The sequence below is a fragment of the Maylandia zebra genome, linkage group LG5, assembly GCF_041146795.1.
Source record: "Maylandia zebra isolate NMK-2024a linkage group LG5, Mzebra_GT3a, whole genome shotgun sequence".
NCBI lineage: Eukaryota > Metazoa > Chordata > Actinopteri > Cichliformes > Cichlidae > Maylandia > Maylandia zebra.
Window position 1 is genome coordinate 33,955,507 of NC_135171.1, and position 17,904 is coordinate 33,973,410.

At 39.8% G+C, this 17,904-nt stretch overlaps 1 protein-coding gene across 9 annotated transcripts in view; it reads right to left on the reverse strand.

The window, feature by feature from the left end:
• Nucleotides 1–17,904, reverse strand: part of rap1gapb (RAP1 GTPase activating protein b) — a 113,322-nt gene that overhangs the window by 77,170 nt on the left and 18,248 nt on the right. For all 9 annotated transcript variants that reach the window (XM_076884253.1, XM_076884252.1, XM_024802498.2 and 6 more), the window contains exon 2: nt 3,364–3,404. The gene's annotated coding sequence lies outside the window, so the exon portion shown is untranslated. The remainder of the gene's footprint in view (nt 1–3,363; nt 3,405–17,904) is intronic.

Below are 17,904 nucleotides of genomic sequence, written 5' to 3' on the forward strand. Positions count from 1 at the left end.
ACAATCAGTTTATGTGTGTATGTTAGGGAAGGTTTGGGTGAGTATTGAGCTATTTGCATGAATGATGGGATCAAACCAATACTAATGGAAAGACAAAAGTGAAATGCAGGCATTGCATTGTGCCTGAATATTTGTAATCAGCTTCTGCTGAAACAAAGAGCAACGCAGATTTGTAACAACCTTACACTTCAAATAACACATCCTTCAGCTACTTCACTGCTGGGTGCAGATATTCCCTGGTACACAGCCATATTAACTATTACACAACTAGATGGGAAATCTAGTACATATAGAGAAAAGAGCTGTCCAGTGATCTCCTATCATTTCAATGCATTGTGAATTAATGTTTTGTACTACTGTTTTTTTGTTTTATATTTGGTCCTGGAATTTATGCAGACAAATAGTTACACATTAATATTTGAATACTGGAAAAGTCAAATGAATAAGTGCCAATAAAAGCCAGAATGTTATTCAGAATTGCACTTTGACAATGTTATTGGATTTTCTGCACATATACCACATCTTGTAATGCAGCCCAGACAAAGAATGTGGCTGCAAATGTGTGAGAAAGCTTTACAAATGAATACTGACAACAGAGATTTATTCAATAACCTGATAGCCCTCCTTGCCGAAATGCCTCGTGGTGGTTTATAAAAAGATAAGTGAAACAAATGTGGCTGCCAAAGCTTTAGCAGAAAGTGACAGAAACACTTGATATTACCTGACTACTGATAGAAAATTGTCCTAGTGGAATTAAATAATCTATACTAAGATGACGCAGTGCTAATCAGCTTGATTATTTAAGACTACTCAATTTTTAAACTAGAAGCATACATTTTCCTTAAAAAAATACATCTGAAGGATGTTCCAATTTTGTCTACCTTGGCTCTGCTCAAGTCCTTGATTAATATTAATTAATATGAAGTTGTCTTAAATATGAATTTGAAACAGCGACCAAGACAACAAACTCATCAGGGAAGTGTTTGGTGAGGTCACACATCAAAATACTGTAGCTTAAAAGTTTTTTTTCCCATATACTTGAATTAACCAAAGATGCTGCCCCCTACTGCTCACTCAGAGGAATACAGCAACATAATAAAACTGTGTTGCTCTAATAGGAGTCAGGGTCATACATCATCTCTTTCTCCTTTACATTCTGGGGATGACAATAGATGAATGGTTACTCCTTAAATAAAAGCAGCTTCTTAGCTCAGAAAATTGTGCAATATGTACATCTGCACAGTCTGGTGTAACTGATACTAAGGCAGTTAAAGTCACCCTGGACTGAGACTGAATCCCAGAATATGCAACATATTCTTGACAGGCTCATCTATCACACCTGTGCCAGGTACAACATTTCTTGACCCAAGTTCCAGAATACTTGACTTTACCTTAGCAGAGGTCATAGCCAACTGGGAGAAGTGAGCATTGCTGAGCAAAAATATAGAAGATAACAAAAGATAGAGGCAACATTTCTGGACATACAGTAGTGCCCTCCGTGCACAAACTGCCAACCACAGAGTCTGCTGGGCTCCTGGCAGATCAACTCATCTCAGAGCCAGACCGCATTATCTAACAACTGAGTTGATATTGTTCCACGCAAATATCTGGAAAATCTCATATAGTGTGTTCTATTTAAAGCAAAAATGAGTTGCATTCCTATTCATAAATGTGATTTAACAACGGTAAAGGGAACACATTTAACCTGTTTTGTTTATATTACTTGCAAATGGGATGAAGTAGACATCTACTGAGAATTTTAACAAAAAAGGTTTGAATATGTTGAATTATTAGCCCCAAAAGTCCACCAGACCCAGCAAGACTCCCTGTGTAACCAAAAAACAAAGACCATAGCAGGGTTAAGTTTAATCATTTGAAATGATGACAAGCAGTAGAAGAAATTAGAGTTTGTCATTAAGGCTTCAGCCTCATTAATCCCTACAAATACATCACACAAAAAATATCCTCCTTGAGCCTGCATGTGGATGCTGGGGAGGTGGAGGGGTTGAAAGAAGCAAGCACTGTTTTACAATTATAGTATATTGTAAAACAGTGGTCAGAAAAGCAGTTAGGTTACTGTAGATTGAAAAAATAAATCCATATACAGAACATCAATAAGTAAAAATGTAATGAAATAGAATACAGTTAAATCCTTTGGTACAAGTTGAATGTAACATGTTAAACACACAGTAAAATACCTCAAATTTAATAAAACAAACAAAGATAGATTAAAAATGGTTTACCTAATGTAGCAGAAAATATCTCTTGGTAGTAGAATTGCTCAGTATACAGAGTGTAACGTGTTGAGAATGGTCCAGGTTTGTTATGAAACTACTGGGATGAGAATACAGCTGATACCAGTGGTGTCTGTCAGTTCATCTTGTCAGATCTTTCATGATGACGTATGTCTGCTCTGTTATGCTGAGGATGTATTGTTTCAGTTCTGCTCACCTATCGATTTCCATGTATACACATGGCAAAGGATACTATATACTGGGACATTCCATCTGCAGCAATAGCTAGTTTGGTGCTATATAAATCCAACTGAATTAAATTAAACTGAACTGAAATAACAGTCTCAATTCTAATTGGGTTCCCATAGAAACAAAAGATTCAACAGCCGCAACAGTATCATCTAAAAAAAAAAAAATATATATATATATATATATATACACAGATCATTTTATCTTTCTCTTTCAGTCTTATCCGTGTGCCCATTTTGTTCAAGATCATTTCAACCAATGCAGCAAAGGAATACATTCTTTAACTGGAAAGTGCAAAAAGTGGCAATTATCAAGATGGGAAATACACAAAGAAGAGGAAGCCAACACGTGTAGTGCAAGGATCACAGCAATGTAAATAAGTACTGTCGCTTTAATAAAAACCACAAAAAGAAGAAAACTTACAATGCACCCTATGAATATGTCTAAAGTAATGGTTCAATCTATTTAAAGTTTTTGCTTAAATGAAAAAGCAAAGAAGAAATTGAACGGTTCATGGAATAAATGGCAGTAAAAGCTCTGTCTAAAGACAAATGTACTGCATAAAAGGCTAGGCAGTGTTTCCTCCCTAATCAGCCACTGAATGGCTCTGTAATTATAAGGCTATGCACCAAAGCCTTTATAAGTATCACATCTTTGTCAAGGTAATTCCAGCACTGAAGCACACATTTTGTATGAACACAAGATGGTTTAAAGAGCTGTGTGCTGCTTGCACAGGCAATAATCTTAACAGATGTATTCAACAGCCATCTCAAACACCATAGGAAACTACCTGAATCATTACCACGATATTGTAGCTCTTCAAATTCTACTTTCCCTGTTTTTTTCTGGAGTGAAAAATGTAGATGTTTGAATGGCTTACCTGGAAACTGCCAAATCTTCTGCTTCTCTTGTCAGCCGATCCTTTAACAAAGAGAGAGGAGATATCTAAATCAATTATGCAAAATAAAACAAACTTTTTTATTGTCAGTAAGAGTAAGCAATGTTTTCAGTTAGAGCGCTCCATGTCATCACTATGCAGTTTGCTGGCTGAAACTGCCCATTTCAAATCAATTAAAAGCACATTACTTGTCAGTATAATACACAGTCATTTAAAGCCTATGTGCTATAAAGATGTGTTCATTTCAAATATCACTGCAGTTTGGCTGAGGCTTGACTGATTTGTTGACTTAAATATGGCACACGTTCCCAAGCAGATTAAAACACCCACCACGCTTGAGTGTGTACACTGTGCTTAACTAGCAGCTGCAAGAACATACATCATGAATATCAATTATTACTAAAGTGGAGCTGTGAAAATTAGTAGGGTAGTTCCATTGTGTAGGTTAATGGAAACTCAGACAGGCATTTAACTGGAGGGTTAATGCCAGTTCTAAGCCACCGTGGCATTTCTGTCCTTGAGCTTGAAAAATAAATTGAAAATGTGTGTGAATTCATGACTGACTGGCAACATGCAGGAAACATCAGACTCGATAGAACAGAAAAGCAACAAAACACATAATCTTTTCAAAATTATTTATCTCTGAAGAGTTTTGCTTCTAAATTAGACATCGGTCATTTGAAAACCAGCTTGTAACCAACTCCAAAAAATAAACTGAATCTTCAGGTACTGCTGTTCATGCAGGCTAAACAAACTGCAAACTGAGCCACTTTAACCCTGTCATGCATGAATTATGACAACCTCAATCAGGATTTTTTCTTAAGCATTTTTATTCATCTTTTCATGCCTGAAGATGAATAAAAATACTTAAGAAAAAAAATCCTGATTGAGGTTGTCAAAATTCATGCATGACAGGTTTAAATAACAATAATTACAAAGAAAGCACGTCATACATCTATAGTAACATTAAACAATCAGTGGGTGGCAGGGTATAGAGTGATACATCAGTGTCCAATGTAGTTGTTTATGTGCAAGTATACCATCAACACCGACACAAATACAAGAAAACAGCCTCTGAATAGCAGTCCACTGTAGTGACCACTATGTGTGATAGGGTTAAAACATATTATCAGGTAGGGCTGGGCTATATCATACCGTTTACGGTAATACCGGTGTAATTTATCAACGATAGGAAAATGAAATATCGCGATAGAATATGGGTAAAACACGTATGTGCAGTGCCTTTGTTTTCATACACACATGGCGGTGACGCAGAATGAGAAGGGTGAAAGCGGATCGTTAAATGAAACAGATGAACCAGAATTGGTTTGTAAAAATGCTGCAACTTCAGTGGTGTGGAACTGGTTTAGCTTTCATCCATCAGATACACAACAAAGCACTATTTTTGGTAGAGCATGCTAGCGGGCCGTCGTTATTACTGTGTTTTTTGGAAAATACGGCACACTTAAAATCAATCCTTTGATTTTTCTGAAAATCGACAGCACCCCTTATAATCCAATGGGCCTTATGTATGAATTCTGGTTGTGTTTACTGACCTCGAAATGGCTTTATGTGGTATACGGCGCTCGAAAATCTGTCAAATGTTTTAGTACGACTTTGCTAAGCTACGAACCCGCACCGCTTGATGGATTGTGGGAGCATTACGGCTATTGTAGGCAGGAGCCTCATGGAGTGATATGTACTGTGCTTCAACATAATATTACCGTATTGTGTGTGTATAACCTCTTTTTAAGTTTTGTGGATATTATACATGGTTATGCTGAGGATATGTCAGCCAATTTCCACTGGAAATGCCTTTTGGTTAAACTGCCAGCAAGGAATTTGCATTTGCACTGTTACATTTTTATATAACTTTAATGCCCATAAAAAACAGCTGCTTGTTTAATTGAAAATACATTGATGGGGTTTTTTGCACTAATAAAGTTGTGGAGTTGTAAAGTATTTTGTCTAGTGTCAATTATATCGTCAGTTATCGTTATCGCAAATTTTCAAATGTATATCGTGATAAATATTTTTGGTCATATCGCCCTGCTCTATTATCAGGATTGTATTAAATTCAGAAATAATCCATCTGTTTAAATTTTTGCTGAAACACAAGTCCATATTACATTTTTTTAATGAAAAGACGCCGACCAACAAAGGGTTTAAAGTCTGTAGTCATATAAAAAATATGGAAAACACATCAGTGACCCTTTGTTACAACAAACACAAGTATGATAGCTTATTTTGAATTCTACATTGTTGTGATCTGAGGGGTTTTTGCTGTTCTGGTAGGCTGAGTTTTGTATTCCTATTTTATTTCTTTATTATTCTCACAGTGAGTTTGATTCATTGATTGTGATGTCTGTCTTTACCACATGGTGTCATTAGAATTAGTTCATGAAGTTCACTGATTTGTAGATGCCAATGTTTGATTCACTGTTCTGGATGAGTTTTGAATCTTTAGTCTTTATTTAGCTGCAGTTTCTATTTTGAGTTTATTTGTCATCTGTTTAGTTCCTTCAGTGCCTTCCCAACTCTTCTACCTGCTGCTCGTCGTTCTGTTGTGTCTTTGTGCTCCAGTGTTTCTTTGTCTGAATGTGCGTGTCCTTGTCTTTGTCTTTTGGTTAGTTCCTGTTTTTCACACCTCGGTGTATAAATAATCTTGTCTCTTTCCCTTAGTCTTTGTCAGAGTTTGTGGTATGTTTCTAGTGTTTGATTCTACAGCCCATTTTACTTTTAGATTTCTGTTGGCACCTGTGGATTTGGTGTATTTATAGGATTACTCTGGCATTAAATAAACATGTGTAAAACATTTACTTGCGGTAAATGTTCAAATTTTTAAGAAGTACATCATAATCTGCAGCTAAATATACTCCACAGAGCAAATTAGCCCTGTTTAAGTAATGTTAACTAAGCCTCGGTGCACTACTGCTTTTGGAAATTACAGAGTCCTTCCAAAACTATTCAGAACATGATTTTGAATAAGCAAGTCTTCGGCAAGAATCAGACAGCTTAGGCCACTGGCAATTTAAAATAACACAGGGAGAGACCTACAGATACTGTATGTCTACAGACATGTCTCTGTTTTCATGAAATTTGATGAAAAATAAATTAAATAACAGGAAGGTTGAAGATTTGGACTGGGATAGTTAGAAATGAATGGCAGAGATAGTTTGGATATGTGCTAAGGATGAATGGTGGGTATACTGTACTAGGGATGTTGAGTATGGAGCTGCCAGACAGGAGGAAAAGAGGAGACTGCAGAGAAGATTTAACAGACGTATGAAGGAGGACATGCAGAGGTTTGATGTGACAGAACAGGACGCTACGGAGAGCGTAAGATGGAGGCATATGATCTGCTGGGACGACCCCTAAAGGGATCAACTGAAAAAAGAAGAAAGAAGATACTAGCTTTAACCTGTCAAAGACAAACTCAGAAGTAGGTGAAACCTCTTATCCTTTATCCCCTCGGAGTCATTTGAAACTTTACCATTATATAATTTTGGATTTGAGCATTTATGGTTACTTTATCCATATACAGTATGCAAGCAAACCCTCACTATGACTTTAACAAATAAAGTCACACTTTCTTAATTCGATTATATAGGGCTGTGCGATATGACCAAAATCTCATATCCCGATATAAGAATTCCATCGTCCCGATAACGATATAAATGACAAAAATGTAACATTTTCTGTAAATTCTGTGGCAGCTCGTCTTGCGTGAAGTGTTTCCAGCTGCACGTCATGTAGCTGGAGTCGAGTGTTTTAACCGATGCATGAAACTATACATTTTTAGACATAAGTTGTGAAGGCCGCCGTTTTCTTTGTGAGTATTTATTGCACGGCGTGCTGCGGGGAAAAGCCTGTTCTAACGTTTGAGTCTAAGGTTTATTTTTTAGCACCTGGCGGCTCTTTTTTAATTCTCATCCATAAATAATCTGCTCTTTTACGTGATTCCGTTTATTTTGAAAAGTCTCAACAGGATCTTGAGCTTTATTGTGAAAGGTTTATGTGGAACAGAAACAAGCGGACACGCGATGCTGTTACCGTCGTTGTTGCTAACCACAACGCATAAAAACAGGCGCTTGTCCGTCCATAGTGTGGTTATATAAAATATATGAGAAAGAGAGAACTTTAAGAAATTAATATAGCCACTACAGTGACCATCAAAACGATGAAAAAAAATATTGCAGTAAACAGTTTATTTTGCGACACCACGAAACAAACGATAGCGTAAAATGAAACGATAGACGTTTTTATATCGTCATCCGATATATATCGTTATATCGAACAGCCCTAAGATTATATTTTATATTTCATTAAATTATTAACTGCTGTTCTGCATTTACCCCAGACATACATTCTCACCATTGCCATCATCAACAGCTCTGCTGGGCACACTAATCCGAATTAACAGTAGGCGGTGATTCTGATGACCCAGTCCAGTTATCTAAATGTACCTACTGAGAAGCAAAGAGCATAATTACGCTAACCCCGACTATAATCGCACTTTCTTGATGAGAAAAATGGGATAATCATCTCCCTTACAGCACGCTTTCAGGCACAGGGGGAACACAGTAAATGACTTAAGTGTGAATAGTGTGATTTAACAAATGAACAAAATTACACTATTTTGGAAGCCAAATCTTTGAGCCTTGAGTTTGAGAGAATATTTCAGAGCAACTTGCAGGAGACAAACTGACAGCGCTTCTAGCCATGCAGCTGGGGAGAACTGATCAATAGCAACAAAAATATTCTGCTACCTGCACCTCAAAATACATCTAGTGAACAGTGTTTGTTTGCATAAACAACTCTCCTCCACAGTGTATTAAAATAGCTTTGCTTTATTGGATTTCACCCGCGGCTCTCACAATCTGAAATCAATACATCTGCACCATCTAAACATATAAATATAATAGTTAACATGAGAGACAGTGAAAGTATTTCTAAGATGTTTTAACTGCCTTTTTAAAATCTTAACACTGACTAACACACAGTACTAATATTTCCCACTCACAGTAAAGGAAATTCATGCTCACAGGAACCAGCTTGCCTACAAGAATCTAACATCTCCAGGTAGATTTTCCTAACACAATGCAGTGTGTGATGCAGCAGATAATCACTCTTAGAAGTGTAACAGTGTGATAAATGGATGATGTCTGTAGTGGTCTGTCAGGCGTTAGGGGTAGTCTTGCATTAGTATGCACAAGCACCACTTGATTTTCTTTTTAGCGTCGCTGTATTCGCATCACACATTAAAGCAAACACCGATCAGGTCAAATCATTCTGCTTAGCTACTCTTGTACTTGCTATAAAAATAATTCTTTTTCCAACTTATTGGACAGCAACGTCTGATGTATGATGCTCATTAACTTATGACACACAAGACACAAATAAAAATCCCACTGTAAACCTCTCCACATAAATACCACCTACACTAAAGCACAAAGCTCAGAAAGCACCGCTCACACATTGGAGCTTAGCAGAAAGCTGTTCTCATCCCGCTCAGAAAGAAACATATTCACAGAAGAATGGAGGATGAGGATAAGAAAAGCATCCCAAAGACCCCAAATGCTACAGTCAACATAACACAGGATCGGTGCAACTGTCTCTGAGACACAACTAAACCATAAGCTGTTAATCTAATACAGCACAAAAGAACAAAATGAGACACACAAAGCTTCCTTTCTTGTGTCTATAGATACTGGGTTACTGAGTATGTGTTTCAGTAACCTCACTCAACTGCTCAATTTGAATAAGAAAAATCAAACGTTTTCATGTATTTCTGACACTATGCCGTGTTCATCATTCCCTGAGGATCAGCAGAATGTAACAACATGTTAAAGCATTGGTTGGCAGGAGCAGATGTCCCTGAAAGCTGCAGGCATGGAAAAGATGAGAAGGAGAAACAATAACTAGCCAGAAGGTAGACAACAGAAAATGGAGCACTGGGAACTAAACAAAGTCTTCACAATGTAATGTTCATATTTGCAGAATGCAGGACCTGAGGGTCTTATGGAGAAAAGATTCAAAAAAATTAATGTAGCAAATGTTGTACAGATTGCCTTTTTATGTATGTTTTAAAGTGGAAAATTATTATAATTGCTTATATTGTGCACTATATCTATTTATATTCCCACTGATAATATGAATATAATATTCTAATTGCAAATTTAAATAAAACCCGAAGAACTACCAGCAAGTTTCCCAAAACAACATATTATATCCTAAAATGCATTTTACAAACCCTCTTGTGGCCAGTTTCTGATCCAAACCACATGACCATGTTTATTTATAAGTTTGTTTTGCGGCTACATCCATCCATCCATCCATCTTCATCCGCTTATCCGAGGTCGGGTCGCGGGGGTAGCAGCCTAAGCAAAGAGGTCCAGACCTCCCTCTCCCCAGCCACCTCCTCCAGCTTGTCCGGGGGAATACCAAGGCGTTCCCAGGCCAGCCGAGAGATATAATCTCTCCAGCGTGTCCTGGGTCTGCCCCGGGGCCTCCTCCCGGTGGGACATGCCTGGAACACCTCGCCCAGGAGGCGCCCAGGGGGCATCCTTGCCAGATGCCCGAACCACCTCAGCTGGCTCCTTTCGATGTGGAGCAGCAGCTGCTCTACTCTAAGCCCCTCCCGGATGGCCGAACTTCTCACCCTATCTCTAAGGGAGAGGCCAGCCACCCTTCGGAGGAAGCTCATTTCCGCCGCTTGTATCCGCGATCTCGTTCTTTCGGTCACTACCCACAGCTCGTGGCCATAGGTGAGGGTAGGGACGTAGATCGACCGGTAAATTGAGAGCTTCGCTTTTACACTCAGCTCCCTCTTCACCACGACGGACCGGTGCAGCGTCCGCATTACTGCAGCCGCAGCCCCAATCCGTCTGTCGATCTCCAGCTCCCTTCTCCCATCACTCGCGAACAAGACCCCGAGATACTTGAACTCCTCCACTTGGGGCAGGAACTCATCCCCGACCCGGAGTGGGCACTCCACCCTTTTCCGGCTGAGAACCATGGCCTCAGATTTGGAGGTGCTGATCCTCATTCCCGCTGCGTTACACTCGGCTGCGAACCGCTCCAGTGCGAGCTGGAGGCCCTCACCCGATGAAGCCAACAGAACCACATCATCCGCAAAAATCAGAGATGAGATTCTGAGGCCACCAAAGCGAAAGCCCTCCGCCACTTGGCTGCGCCTAGAAATCCTGTCCATAAAAATTATGAACAGAACCGGAGACAAAGGGCAGCCTTGGCGGAGCCCATCACCCACCGGGAACGAGTCCGACTTATTGCCGGCAATGCGAACCAAGCTCTTGCAACGGTTGTATAGGGATTGAATGGCCCGTAGCAATGGGCCAGACACCCCATACTCGCGCAACACCTCCCACAGGACGCCCCGAGGGACACGGTCGAATGCCTTCTCCAGGTCCACAAAACACATGTAGACTGGTTGGGCAAACTCCCATGCACCCTCAAGTATCCTCGAGAGGACAAAGAGCTGGTCCAGTGTTCCGCGACCAGGACGAAAACCGCATTGTTCCTCCTGTATCCGAGGTTCGACTAGCGGACGAACCCTCCTCTCCAGCACCCTGGCATAGACTTTCCCGGGGAGGCTGAGGAGTGTGATCCCCCTGTAGTTGGAACACACCCTCCGGTCCCCCTTCTTGAAGATGGGGACCACCACCCCGGTCTGCCAGTCCACAGGTACTGCCCCTGATCTCCACGCAACATTGCAGAGACGTGTCAACCAAGACAGCCCTACAACGTCCAGAGCCTTCAGGAACTCGGGGCGGACCTCATCGACACCAGGGGCTCTGCCACCAAGGAGTTGTTTAACTGCCTCAGTGACCTCGCCCCCGGAAATCGGTGGGTCACACCCCTCATCCCCAGACTCTGCTTCCTCCCCGGAAGACGTGTCAGTGGGATTAAGGAGGTCCTCGAAGTATTCCTTCCACCGCCCGACAATTTTCTCAGTCGACGTCAACAGCGCTCCGCCAGCACTATACACAGTGCAGGTAGAGCACCGCTTTCCCCTCCTGCGGCTACATGATATCATAATTATATTCAATCAAAAAATTTGATTTGTTTTTCTGAAGTCAGGAGCTGTCCTGCTATTGAAAAGGTCAGATTTGAAAAAAAAAAAAAAAATTACATTATAGTTTATTGCTTTTTCTTCTGACTGACAATTTCGAGTCAAATGACATGCTTGCCTGCAGCAGCTGTCACAGCCTCAAGTTGTCACTTTGGACAGACAATCAGGAGACCAGAAAACATTAAAGACATTTTATAGCCATAACTCTGGACTCATCTAGCACCTTCCTGATGTAAATGCTGTCTCATGTAATCTAAATAGAGGCAGGGTTTGGCAATGAGTTTTCTAAGGTAGGAGCTGGAAGCTACAGATGCCAGACCAAAAGGCTGAAAGCAGTTCAGACAGTATGAATTTATAAAAAGAAATGTTGGTAGATGGTAGATTCTATTAGCTGCTGGTATGAGTTACAATTAGGGCATGCCTTCTAAAAAGGACATTATTGCACATTTAATGTAAGTGCACTATTTAAGTTTTCAATCACGCAGCTATTAATGGAGGTCTACTGAATTATTCAAGTGGATTTTTCCAGAAAGACTTGCATAATGTGAAGCAGGTCTGGTTAAAACACCAACATAGTCACTAGTTTATCAATTCAAAGACCTAATACATACACATGGCAATTGTCTCCGATTCTGTTTCATCGTCTAATAACTTAATTTGATGTTTCTTTGCTGTTGTTGTTTTTTATTTCTTTTCTTGTTAATCACAAAAAAAGAATTTAATCTCTGGTTAAATGCATTCACCAAATCAGGTTTTAGGACACCTGGCTGTCAGTGAGACAATCTTTCTCTTGGTTTTCTTGAACTCTTGAACTGAATGTACCTTGTCATGTTAGAAGGGTCTCCTCGCCGGGAGGAGAATAAATTACAAGCAGTGGTACTGACTTGAAGTACTCTGCTGGAGTGAATCAGACGGCAGGTCATTGAGTTCAAGCTGAACATCACTGAGTCCATTATTCACTTTGCAAGTCGTGATAAAGAAATCATGCTCTCACTCTTCAAATCTTCAAACTGTCTTGTAAACGGACCATGCACATGGATGTGTAGATGGTGGGCTGATGGTGCGATATCGCGCAGCGTTGGGATGTGGGTAAACATGTTGTCTTCATTTGCCTTCAGAGAAGCTCATGAAACCTCTGGCCAGACTATGTATTTCATGTGCAAAAATCCCCTTGCCTGTGTCCTTGGCCTAAGGCTAACCAGGACACAAGATGAACTGGTTGCTCTTTACTCTGCTTCTAACCAAGGGTTATGATTCTCATATGGGATGTGAAAGATCCCGTGTCCAACTGCAGAACCAGCCACCAAATTAGTAAATTCCTGGTTTCCCCGGATAATGGATGGAAAATCTTGCAGTTATGAATATTTAATTTAGCAGTGCTGTTACACCAATAGCAAATGCAAAATCTGCCATCCAGTCTGTATCAGAGAGCTCAGGGAAATTTTTTTCACCTCACAAAACACCCAAATCTCTGGGTTTTGGTCTTATATTTTAGTCCTCTGCCCAGACTGAGCCATCTGTAGTCTATATCGACATTCTCAGTCACATCCTCAATAAATCTGAAACAAACTATCTGTCATCCAGTGCTCTTTTCTTTCTCTTTATCTTAGTTGCAAGAACAACAACATGGTTAACTTGCACAAAACCTCAAGCAATGCCAGCAATAACCATGGGACTACCAGCATTGATGACAGTCTCATTCTTGTCTCAAAGTCTTTCTTCACGAAGACATAAGGATATAAGAAGACAAGTAAGTGGACTGAGTTAAACATCATAGCATTTGTTCAGAGTCAAAGAGGAAAAGAGAACGCATACTCTTCATCTTTCATTTGATGCTCTGGATGTGATGTCCTTGTTCGATCTTCAAGCATATCAGCACTGCAGAGTCCACAGAAAACACTATGATAAACTTCCACTCAACTTGCTATTCTTGCAATTTCATTGGATGTTATGCTATGTTAGTCATAGCTAGACCCCATTCTGACGACTTAATGATGTTTCCTTGTTTTCCCTTTCATTTTCAGCAACTTTCCTCTGTCTGTTTTTTTTCTCTCATATTTTGTGGATCCTTCACCTGGCTCCCAGTTCTGCTCATTCTGCAAACCTACCAGTAATCAGCTCATTAACCTCCCAGCCAGCTCACCTGCCTTCCATCATCTCACAATAATTACAGTATATCTAGCCTGGCTCTCCACCCATCTCTCTCCATATTGTATTTTCTACTTCAGGCCACTCTCAGCCCATTTAAGGAGTTGTCTCTAGTCTAGTGTTTAACCACTCTGCCTAACCATTCTCTCTTGTGCCCTGTCACTTTCCTGTCCATCTCTGCTTTCTCTATTTACCAGCTCCCCACTCTGTAGACTCATTCCCCAGGCAACCCAGCCTTAATCATCTCCCTCATCATCTAAAGTTAAGACTTCTAATTTGCAAAATCTCTTGTTTCTGTCCTGTGTTTGGATTGCAGCAGAAACAAGCTGCACTATTCCAACTACAGATGTGTGAAGTTTAGTAAAGATGCTTTGCTGCTTATGCAGCTTATTTAATAATGCTCAGGATGAATTTGATTTGATAAATATTAAAAATATATATATATATCCTTCTCTATGGTCGCTAATAGGGCTGGGCCATATTATACCGTTCACGGTAATACCGGTATAATGTTAGGCTACGATAGGAAAATGAAATATCGCGATAGAATATGAGTAAAACGCGCATGCGCAGTGCCTTTGTTTTCATACGCACATGGCCGATTGTTGAGTGAAACAGATGAACCAGAATTGGTTTGTAAAAATGGTGCAACTTCAGTGATGTGGAACTGGTTTGGTGTTTGTCCGTCAGATACACGACAAAGCACATTTTTTTGCAGAACATGCAAGCGGCCGTCGGACTAAGATGCCCTTAAATCTGGGAGTAATCTGGGTCCTAAACTCCGTATACTTCAGGTCAAACGAACACTGCAGCATCACTAAGAGTTAAAAACTGTCTAAATTCTTTCATCTTTAATAAAACGATCAGCATTGCTGCTTTACCAGGTGTAACTATGAAGTTTAACTTCCAGGCATCCATGAAAACAAAATGTATTACATTTAACGGAGTTAGAAGCTAGCAGGAAGCTAGCGGAAGTTAGCTCGCTAGTTACACCTAAGCATGATATTGCATGTTCTGACTGAGAGATTTCTGAAAAAAAATCAAACGTACAGCTCTGCTATCACTTCCAACATAAATGAAGACAGGAAACTAAACAGCAGTGACATTTGTAGGGTTACTGAAGTTGGGCTAGCTGGTATATAATTATGTGCTACGTGATCGCTAGCGACACAGCTATGTTAGCATAACATAAACAGTGAAGCTGGAGGACAAACACTAACACTTTTCCACTTATAAAAGTTAACGTTAAGGTTCCTCATGGTTAGAGACAAATGCAATCGCATGGCAGGATGCTGTAAAAGGACCAATCTTCAGTCAGGAGAACAACTGAGATAATCCATCCACAATACGAGGTTAGTCATTAATATACTGCAACAACATGGGAATAGAGCAGCTGCCAGAGAATTCAACATTAATGAATCAATGGTACAGAAGTGGAGGAAGCAAGAAGAATGAGTTTAATAAAGTTTGATTTATCTGACTGCTTTGTTTCGCTTAATGTGCCTTATAATCCCGTGCACCTTATGGTCCGAAAAATACGTACTGCACACTGCAGTTTAATGTTGCAAAGCACCTCTTTTTAACTTCAGTGGATATTATACATGGTTATGCTCAGGATATGTCAGCCCATTTCTACTGGAAATGCCTTTTGGTTAAACTTTCAGCAAGGAATTTGCATTTGCACTGTTACATTTTTATAAAGCTTTAATGTACATAAAAACCAGCTTCTTGTTTAAGTGAAAATAAATGATAGGTTGTCTTTTTGCGCTAGTAATGTTGTGGAGTTGTATTTTGTCTCGCATCAATTATATCGTCAGTTATATCGTTATCGCAAATTTTCAAATATATATCGTGATAAATATTTTTGGCCATATCGCCCTGCTCTAGTCGCTAAGAATATAGCTGCTATAAAATATAGTAAAAAAAACATAAATCCATGTTTGTTCAGTCTTTAGTGTGAGTTCACATATTTCACAAGTAACTAACCTACAATCACTTGTGTCAATCAATGCATAATATTGCTGCATTAAGCGCACAAGAAAAGAGAGTTAACTCTCCAGTCTTGCTTTAAACTTATCCAAATGTTATTAAAGTTTGAAGCTGTTTCATTACTGACTTGCCATTGACCTAACAGGCCAATCAAAGATAGCCTGAGGGCTGGATGTGGCCTGTGGGCTGAACAATACCCTGGCCACGATAAAGGTCTACCTGCTGCCGTGAGACTACAGTGCAGACAACCAATTGTGTTTTCATCCCCTCTTTGCTCTCCAGTGAGCAGCAGGCCAGCGTTGCTTATCTTGCTGACATTTCACAACAGCCTTGTCTCTGCATAGATGTGTGTGTGTGTGTGTGTGTGTGTGTGTGTGTGTGTGTGTGTGTGTGTGTGTGTGTGTGTGGTGAGAGAGAAAGCAGGGTTCTGCATGAAGTCTGACAGTTCCTTGAGACACAAATGCAGTCTTACTACTGCCACTTTGCGAGTTCTGTAAGTAGCTGACAAAAAGAAAGCTGTATGTACAAACACTAATTAACAAACAAATCACACTATATCCCCGCTGAATACAGAATGTGAATATGACTCTTTATTATCCTGTTAGCAATTGCAACCTTGCTGCTTGTCTTGTTAAACCAGATTTCCCACGTGGGCTCTTTATTTGTGGATAGAGACGCTTGTGTCCCTGCATAATTTAATTATGTGATTTGGAAGTACAAATCTTCTGGTCATTTGAGTTTGCTTTTCCTAATCTTTCACAAAAGGCAAGCTTCATCTTTTTACTTTTTCCTAACACTAAATGCATTGGTTTGATTATGCATATCAAAGCATATGACATGCATATCAAAAACATTGTCTTTTCCTACGGTTTCAAGATTAACATGGTCTAAACTGTGCATTTCTGTGCAAGTGAAATAGTAACACAAGATACTGAGAAGTTAGAAATGTATGTAGCGATTGCCTGAGATGAAGGAAAACAGGTCATCACAGTCGTGGGTTCTGACTCATGTCTCCTGAAGGCTTGTAAGCAATTCACTGAAGTCCAGGCTTTCCAAACCCAAAATGTATCTCATTACGTCATCATAATGCTGCATCCCCACGCTGGTCTGGCCCTGGCCTGGATGTCGCATCCATTCTGTCATTTCATTATTTCTGACAAGCTGGGGTTTCAAAAAAAAAGATGGGTTGGATTTATACCACTGGCTTTCCCTTCTGTTCATTAATCACTGCACCATGGAGGCTTTGGCCCAGCTTCCACCAGCTCTGAAATCACTTTGTCACAGAATTAGGGTTGAAGTCTTTTCTTACAACAGAATGACATCATTTTAGTTGTTGCTTGCCTTTGCTTTGGGGGACACAATAAGTTCAGTGTCTGGCTATGACACTAAGTATTCCCATAAACTGTATATAAAAAATCAGATGAGGCTTACAAGTCAGAACCTGGCAACCAACAAGCTGATTCAAGAGCTGTGTATATGGCTAATCTCTGCACAGACAGGCAGACCAGCTGCACTGCCCACTTACCTGCTGTTGCTTTGCTACTTACTACAAACGCACGGTCAGGCCATATTAAACAACATTGGAGGTTCTAAACAGTCAGAAGGCAAAATGCTCCAAAGGTTTGAAGACATGACTTCATGACAGTCCAGAACACAATGACACAATTTCTAGACATTTTTTGAAACATCAAGAAAGTGGAAGAAGGGACGGTGAAGTTCAAATACAGACACCAAACACACCTGTGCTCTCTGATGGCTAAAACATGTCCGAGTGGTGAATACCATGTCTTTAGTTACAATTTTTCTCCTTTTGGTGAGTGATAAAACTATTTCTACCCATTCTTTTTCTTTTCCCCAGCAAAGGTGTGTTAAGATTAATCACCTGAAAGCAAAAGTACAGCCTAATTGATCAATCACCTACTAATCTGAATCAGACAGACCCTGACATAGCTCATCTTGTTGTCTTTACTAGATGGCCGCTTAAAACAATTATTCATTAAAGAAGTGGCCCTTTCTGTTTGATGTTGTGCCGCTGCTCTTTTTCCCTGAACCGTGACAAGAATAATATTATTTTTGATAAAAATGTTAATTTCTTCTGACATTAACATCCCCTGTTAAAGGCAAGGTGGAGTGCTGCTTCTATAACTTGTTATGTATTACAAGGCGCTTTCAGAATAAAAGAAAATAATTCTACTTTTATTACCTTTTCCTGCACCTTTAGAGTTTTCTTTGTCAACACTTTAGTGGTGCCATAGTGTAGTAGTTTACACAGTCACCTAACAACGTCACAACTC